Source organism: Marmota marmota, unplaced genomic scaffold (genome assembly GCF_001458135.2).
Source record: "Marmota marmota marmota unplaced genomic scaffold, marMar, whole genome shotgun sequence".
NCBI classification, from domain to species: domain Eukaryota; kingdom Metazoa; phylum Chordata; class Mammalia; order Rodentia; family Sciuridae; genus Marmota; species Marmota marmota.
In genome coordinates this window covers 71,189,107-71,197,612 of record NW_026000026.1, presented here as the reverse complement: position 1 = coordinate 71,197,612, position 8,506 = coordinate 71,189,107, and the positions used below count along the sequence as shown (strand labels likewise).

At 50.4% G+C, this 8,506-nt stretch overlaps 1 protein-coding gene across 1 annotated transcript in view; it reads left to right on the top strand.

Annotated features, from left to right (window-relative positions):
• The first annotated feature begins 237 nt into the window (after positions 1 to 237).
• Positions 238 to 8,506, top strand: part of Nrg2 (neuregulin 2) — a 53,461-nt gene continuing 45,192 nt past the window's right edge. The window contains exon 1 of the mRNA XM_048811871.1: positions 238 to 248. The gene's annotated coding sequence lies outside the window, so the exon portion shown is untranslated. The remainder of the gene's footprint in view (positions 249 to 8,506) is intronic.

Below are 8,506 nucleotides of genomic sequence, written 5' to 3'. Positions count from 1 at the left end.
CAATGACACTTGCTGCAATTTGAGAATCACTGATTTAGGCTGGGCACAGTGACACATCCCTGTAATCCCAGCTACCCAGAAGACAGGAGGATTGAAAGTTCAAGGCTAGCTGTGGCAACCTAGAAAGACCCTGTCTCAAAATAAAATTTAAAAAGCTGGGGATGTAGCTCAGTGGTTGAGCACCCCTGGGTTCAATCCCCAGCAATGAAGGATGAAGCAAAGAGAGAGAAAGAGCACCACTGACTGAGGTGGTAACCCCCTCTACAGATCATCCCACATAGTGCTCCAGCACGATGCCCCCAGGGGCTGCCACCTTGTGGAACAAGATAGACATGGGTCCCATTCTGGTTGCAGTTCTAACCATCAGGAGTGACTCAGGATGGAAGGAGAGAGTACTTCCAACCCAAGCAGTCTGAGGAGGCTTCAGGAAAAGATGGGGCTGAGACAAACTTGGTGGAATGAGAAAAGACCAGGGAGAAGGTCTGGGTCCTCAAACTGAAGCGACCATTTGAGCAGAGTGTGCAGGCTGGGAACCCAGTGGGGGTGAGAAATAAAGTGCATTCCTGAGACTGTGCTGCCCAACATCGTGTATAGGAGGGAGAGACCACCGGAGCCACATGGATCTTCTGAATGTCAGGCTAGTGAGTTGACCTTCTCTGAACCTGCAGAGAGGAAGGGTTCTGAGCGGAGGGCAGCCTTGTCAGAGCTGCCCTTTAGGCATCCTTGGCCACCCCCCAGGGTGTGGAAAGACAGGCCAGGGGAGGGCTCCATCCAAAGCCCTTTAGTCATCCCACTGACCACTCAGGACATGGACTGGTGGTAAATGGGTAGGTGACCACAGACTGTGTCTGTTTCACTCCCCACCCAGAAACACTTTGCAAAGAACTCTGGAGCTTTGGGCCTGGCCAGGGGTCTGTGGCTTCTGGTATCAGACAAGACTCCATCTGAGCTGATAGTTCACTTCCCTCACTGTATAGATGGGGAAACTGAGGCTCAGAGAGGGAAGTCCACATATAAATGTAACAAAGGGCTTGGCAGAGATGGAGAAACTGGATTTCCACCTGTCTTGTCGGACCTAATGACTTCCTACCCAGGGAGAGAGGCAGCCCCACAAGGCACTCTTCCTCCCTAGTCACTGCCCCCTCGGCTCTTGCACCTTACAATGAGGTGGGTGGAATTTCTCCTGGTCCCTTGAAGGCACTGCAGTCTCTTTCCCACCTTATCCCTAGGAAGCTGTTCTTCCTTTTGCCTGGTGTACACTCTGCCTTCTCTGGGCCAACCCCCACTCATCCCTCAGTCCCAGCATAGGATTTGCTCCCCCTACAGCCCTCCTTGGCCCCTGGGATAAGGAGGAAGGGTCAGTGTGTCCTCTGTGCTGAGCAGCACCCCACACTACTGTCATAGGCCCATCCCCCGGTGACAGCAGTGCCCTGCTAGTGAGGCTCTCCACTAGGGCCGAGGCCACATGCACAGGACCCTCAGCACTCAAATGTTCTGTGTTCTCAATCCATACCAGAGCAGAAATAAATGAAGACAGTCTCAAGCTACTTCAACTCCACATGTGGAGAGCTAGATAGCCCCTTCTCCTCTGAAGATCCACAGTTTCTTGGAAAGAAGCTTCTCTGGCTGGGCTTCCTGCCTGGTCTGGGGCCCCTGAGTAGTGGGCAGTGGTAGACTGAGCAAGAATAGTCTTTCTGTGAGGTCCCCGATTTCTGTCATCTGCTCTGCTATTCCGGGACACAAGCCTGTTGGGGCTGAGTGACGAGCTGGGGAAGAGTGTTGGGTGGGAAAAGGGCTCTGAGATTAGCTGTCAGGGGCCCCACCCTCCCCTGAGTGTTTGCAGCAGTCTGGATTCAGACTGCTTTAGGTGCCCTTCAGTCACAGTCCAGCCTTACGTCATTAATTCATTTGTTTAGCCTGTGATCAGTGAGCACCTACTCTGTCCAGACATCAGCAACACAGTGATACCCCCATCACATCCCCTCCCCAAGTTCCCCACAGTTTAGAAGGAAAAGAACCCAGTTTTCTCTGAGGTAAGAAGCCCCAGGAAGAGCTGGTGAAAGGCACAGGGAGTCTATGTGGGACAGAAACTGCTTCTGGCTGGGTGGATTAGAGAAGGCGGTAGCATCTGAGGAGATCTTAAGGGATTTAGATTAATAAAAGCTTCCAGTTATTAAGCTATCTCTCTGTTCCAGGCACTGTGCTAAGTTCTTGACATGAGTTGCGTCCATTTAATTCTCCCCACAATCTTAGAAGGTGGGTAGGATTGTCCCTGTTTCACAGTCAAGGAACTAAAGGCTCCGAGAGGTTAAGTAACTTGCCTAGTTATACAAGACTCTGGGCAGAGCCAGAATGCTCACCAAGGCCTGTCTGACTCTGAGCCTACAAGGCTGACCCTCTGGATTCTGCTTCCTGCGTGGGGAATGACATTTGATAGACACCTGAACATGGAACATGGAGGAAGGTCACAATATGCACATTTGGTCTACCTGGAATATAAGATTCTGAAAAAAGTGATAGGGGAAAATAGAGAGGGGTGTTTGAAAAGGGAACCCACTGACTGGCCCAGCAGTGTCCCCTGAGTCGCCTGGCTACCACAAAGGAAAGTAGCAGCATTTCTTCTATAGACATCAGGGAACCAAGGAAAGTTCCTGAATGGCAGAAGGCATAGAGGTAAATCTGCCCAATATTCCCTGCTGGCACAGTGGTCCTGGGGTGGGAACGGTGTGACCTGAACCAGGGCCTGGCAGATGGTGGAGGGTGATGAGGGCAAGAGGCTTGGTGGAAGTAGAATGAACTTGACCTCTAAGGAAAGTCAAGAGAGAAATGGGATCGTCATAATGCCAAGGTGACTGAAAGAGGGCACCAGGAGGAAGAGCAGTTTGGGGAGAGGAGATGGAGAAACTGGATTTCCACCTGTCATGTCGGAGCTAAGGACTTCCTACCCAGGGAGGGAGGCAGATTTCTGGACTGAGTTCTTTCCAGTCCCCTCAGCCTGGCCAGCCTGGACCACAAGGACTGCATCCCACTTCCAGCCCTGCCACAGTGCCTAGCCAGGGCTCTCTGTGCTTGCAGTTGGATTTGGAGGGACAGAGCCTGGTGAGCATGTGACTATTGCTTGCCTGCACCAGACCTGCTAAGGCCTTTCCCTGAGGCCCCATGATGCTTAGAAGTGTTCTATTTTTATTTTATCTTAAAAATCCACATGAACTTGACATTCTACTACATTATGTGTTTGCTTGTTTTAATACAAATGTGCTGCTTTTCCTTACTAAAGAGCTCAGTAGACCCTCCAAAAAGAGGCCCAAGACCATCCGGTGGCTTCCCACACACCCCAGTGGAGGTGCCAGTCTTGTCCCCTTCCCACTACATTCCCCAAGACCCCGAGCTTCAGAAACAACTATCTCCAGCCTGGCTGAGGAGACAGGAAGTGCAAGTCTATTCCAAAGAGGACAGAAGCTCTGGGATCCCCTCCTCAGCCTTCTGTGGGTTCCCTGAGCAAGGATTGGCCTAGCCCACCTACTTCAGATATCTACACACTGGGTTCTCCAGGGCCCAAGACTTTGGCCCAGAGCCCAGCTTTCCCCAGCAAGGATTGTAAGAGGGTTTGGGTAGATGGCAGTGGCCCTCCATCTCTGCTTTATCCCCAATTCTGCCCATGATCAAGTCAGAAGCTTCCATCTCTCCTTGGAGACCTTCCTCTCTTAAACAGGCAAAGTGTGGTTTGTAGATGAGTCCATTGAGGCTGAGAGGCTAAAATGCCTACTTAAGAGCAGACAGCTAAAAAATCGGGAGCCTGAGACAAAGACCTGAATCTCCATATCCTCAGCAGCCCGGCTGTTCTGTAATGGTGCTGCATCTTCCACATCTCATCTCTGTCAGATCTAGATGTCTGTGCCCGTGTCCCAACACTGGTAGGAACCCAGGAGACTATGGTATCTGCACGGTCACTGTACACCTACCCAGCAACTGATGCTCTGCTCTGGGAGCCTATGCAGACATGGGTGCCACCCCTCACTCCCGAATCTCCACTGCTTGTGTACCTATGGCTCAGACATCAGAGGCTTGGCATCTCTGCCCCTGACTTTGGCAGAGCCCAAGAAGACCAGTGCTTCTCTCAAAATTCTGGCAGAGGGGCTGGCAGTGGTCATGGCCTTGGCTTTAGGGCCGGTGCCTTTCTTGCTCTCCCATGGTAAAGTTGGGTGTCATTGGGTGGTGCTTCTGACTGGGCAGGCAAGGCTTTAAGGCAGGAATATTTCTGTTGGTCTTGGTGCTACTAAGTTTTGTCTCCTCATCCTCCCCGCTCCTCATCCTCCTCTCCATGTTCTCCTGATACAGTGTCTGCCTTTAGTCCTCATCCCTACCAGTCCTGGCTCCTGTTCTCTACTTGCTACTGAAGTACCAGGCACCAGTGGCTTTCACTGATGCAGGGAAAGTGACTCTCTTTGAGCCTCTCTCCCTTCTCGGCCTCAGTAGAAGCCCAAAACTGAGGGCAGGGGCCGTATTGTCTTGTTTGGTGCCATATCCCTGGTGCCTGATGGGCACCTGGCACATCACAGAGCCTGCTGGGTGTGGATATTTGTTGGATGGATATAAAAAGACAAAGCAATCCCAGGCACCAGGCTGGGACTCATTGGCCAAGGATCTGTGGCCCAGAGAAAGCCAAAGGCCCAGCTGGGTGCACACTCCCTCTGGGAGGCCCGTCCCAGGAGCATCAGTGGGGCGGATACCTTACCACACTTCACAGATGAGTTCCCCTGTGCCCACTTAAACCAGCTGTGTTTTTAATTTTTTTTTCCCTTTCTTTCTTTCTCATTTGAACTTGGAGTCTGTAATTAACCTCCAATAGGTTGCAGTCACTTTGTAGGTGAGAGAGGATTGGGGAGGGGGCTGGGCTGCAGCCCGCTGGCCCAGGACAGTGTGAGACTTTGATGCCGGGCAGGCTGGCCGAATTGTCTCCAGGTGTTGCCCTGCAAAGGGGACTGCTCAGTCTTAGTCATGAGGTGAGGATCATTAACCCTTTTAAGAGCCCGCTGCCCCTGGCCCTGGTGGCTGGGAGGGAGACAGGGCCAGGTCTTCCCTGGCCAGGTTGCCCGGCCTCGTCCTGGGCGTCTGTCTTGCTCTCAGATCTCTTCAGTCTCCGCACCCACCGCCCACTGGAGAGGAATGAGGTCAGGCCGCTGGCACAGCGGCACCTCCTGGCCTGGGGGCTGGGATGTGGGGAACAGCGCTGGTTGTTGTTCTGTGTTGCTACTTTAATGAGGTGCTTTCTGGGGATTGCCTGTCAGGCGGAGACAGACCAGATGCCCTGGTTTGGCACCAGGGGACAGAAAGCAGAAGCCACCAGATACCTTGTGGCCCAAGCTGAGGCAACAGGGAATGTGTCCTCAGGTTTTATGGAACCTGTCACCGAGGGAAATCTGTTTGTGGAGACCTTCTTCTTGTTCTACTAAAGCTGCCAGAAGTGATCCCTGTACCCCCATGTTCGCACTCCAGAGAACCCTGGTTCTGCTGCTTAGTTAACACGGCTCCAGGAGGGTGAGAGCAGAACAAAGTAACATCTGGGCTTCCCAACCCAAGGAGTACGAGGCCTTGGTCTGAGGAGGACCTCCCATAGGCCTGCCTGAGCCATCAATTTGCCACCTGCCCCTCCACCTCAGGAAATCAGGTGTCAGAGACAGCCAGGGGGAGGGTATTGAGAATTTCCCTCCCGCTTCTTATGCACACAGAGCTTCCTCTTGCTTTTATCTGACAAACCTCATCTGTCCACTCTCCTGTGTGCTGGACCTTTCAGAGTCTCCTCTCTGCATAGGGAAATATGCCTGGGCCCCCAGCTCTGCTGTTCCTCCCTTTGGCCACAAAGCTGAATTGATGGAGAAGTTTATTGCAGTATTGTTCATAGTAGCAAAACACTGAAGACAACTTACCAAATTCATCTGAACAATGGAATATTAGGCAGCCATTAAAATAATTTAGAGCTACATTTATTTCTAGGCCTGGAAAAATACTCTTGTAATGTGTCCACTGGGTGGGGGGGAAGTGAATCTAAAGCATGTTAGAAATGTCTTGCAGGAGATATTTGAAAATATGAACAGTGGTTTTCTCTCTGGTGGTACTTTAATTGATTTAAATGTGTTTTTCTTTGTCCTTACTTGTATTGTGTAATTTTTCTAAAATGAAAGTGTATTTGTTATGTAAAGAAACAATGACAGAGGGAGACAAGCTTAATTCCTGGAGGATTGGGGATGCTTACTCTATATATGGCTGGATCATTTCTGTCTGGGACAAAGCACGGGAGCTAGCACATAGTAGGCACTCAGTAAATACACATGGTATATTTATTCACGAGGTTACGTGCCTGCCCACTCTTGATTCAGCTATTGTCCTGACAGATCCTATCTATCTCAGGAAGCCTGTTCTGCTTAGTTCAGCTCTGGCCCCAAGACACTCTTGGGACCTGTTAGGATGCCCACACACTAACATGGCGTTCTGGGCCCTGGGCTGTAAGAAAGACTTGGTAATCCCAGGCCTAGATGAGAGAAGGTACCCAGGCTGGGGACTGGAGCTAAACCAGGTGCCCAAGGTCTGCTGTGTGACTAGCGTCTGAGCCTTGTCCCAGATGACCCCAAGGGTTGGTACTTGATCCAATGGCTGGAAGCCACAGGAGGAGAGGTGATGGTGGCTCAGATTAAGAAAGAGCTTAAAGTGCAGACAGTAAGATCAGGTCATTCCTCAATTTGTAAGCTGCTAATGCCTTCCTATCACACCTACAGAACAAATCCAGGGCCACTGAGGTCACTCCAGTCCTTGCTGCAAATGTCTGACAGGGCACTGGGCCCAGGAGTAAGGGTGTGGAGGTCCCCTGGGCATTGTTCCAAGGGCCATCTGGTTTGTGTTCTCTGTTCTGCCCTCTTAGCCACTGTCATTGCCTCCCCAAGGAAATTGGCTGAAAAAAAAAATCTACAAGGTTTACCTGCCTTAACTTTCATGTGGTTCTTCTGAGGAACCTTTAAGAGCTATAAAAGAAAACTTTTTGCAAAGAACATGGCATGATTCAAAGAAAAAAAAATAAACAAAAGAATACGGCATGATTTAAATGTATGATTATTTTTGTCATCCTTTGATCAGTGCTGTCCAATAGAAATAAAATGTAATCTGCATGTGTAATTTAAAATTTTTCTGGTAAGCATGTAAAAAGTTTTTTTTTAAAAAAAAGCAAATCTAGACTTCTCATCCTGCCTTTCACAATCCCATGGAACTTGGGTCCTGTGTACCTCTCCACACTCCCCTCATTCCACCCTTACCTTTCACCCTCCTCCAGTCACATAGGCCTCTGTTAGACCCCTGAACTCACCAAGCTCATTCCTACCTTGGAGCCTTTATCCAGCTGATTACGGCTTCTCGCTTGCTGTTGGTGACTTGCTGAGTGTCTATGGCCTTCATGCAAAGTCAGGCTCCCCAGGAGCAGGACATATACCTGTCTTGTTCAGTACTATATACCCAGCACCAGAAGAGTGCCTGGCATGGGATCGGTTGATTAAAAAGTATTAAATGAATGAATGGAGCCAAATCAGGTGCCCCTAGTGGGCAGGCACTTACACTCTTGAGTAAATATACCATATGTACTTACTGAGTGCCTACTGTGTGCTAGGTCCTGTGTTTTGTTCCAGACAGAAATGATCTAGATATATATGGAGTAATCATCCCCAACCCTCCAGGAACACCCAGATAGAAGCGAGTGAACTATCAAGAAGTCACTGTTGAGTCACACAGGGTCCTCACTAGGTCGGGTGGGCTCCTTATGATCTGAAATGTAATCCTGTGTTTTCCATGGGGTCAGAGAATGACTTTGGAGCCCCCAATTCCTCCGGCCCTCTGCATGAGGATCATGCCGCTGCTCATCTCTGTGTGATACACCCCCAGCCCATCACCACAACCACTAAGCAGTGGCCACTGGCTCAGTGCACAGTCTTGCACCAGAACTCAGTCAGGAAATGAGGTGGCAGAGTGAGCACTGCTTCTCCCACCAGGTGTCACCCTCCCCCTCCCCTATCTGGCTGGAAGTGAGGTGGCCCATGGTGGTTGGGACAGGGGATTCCCTGCTGTCAGAATTGCAAGAAAGGTTAACACACTTTCGAACCTGTGAAGAGCTCTCTGTGCCCCAGTTCACAAAAAGGAGCAGGGGGTTAGCTAGAGGTCATCCTAGACCACGAATTTAGATTACCAGGTAAAAACCAGAATTTGGAGCAAAGCCAGCTGCCCAGATGTGTTGTCTGTCGCCAGTTGTTGAGCTGTACGCTTACAACATGTGCACTTTTCTATGAGAAAGATACCCGGGAGCCTGTTAAAATCACCCGCCTGACTATCCTCACGGGTTCTGCTTCAGAATGCTCTGGATATGCCCCGGGCATCCACTGAAGTTTTGAAGCTCCCATGTGATTCACATCAGCATCTGGGTTTAAGCACTGAGATAAGGCGTGTCTGGGAACTCTGTAGTAGATGCAAG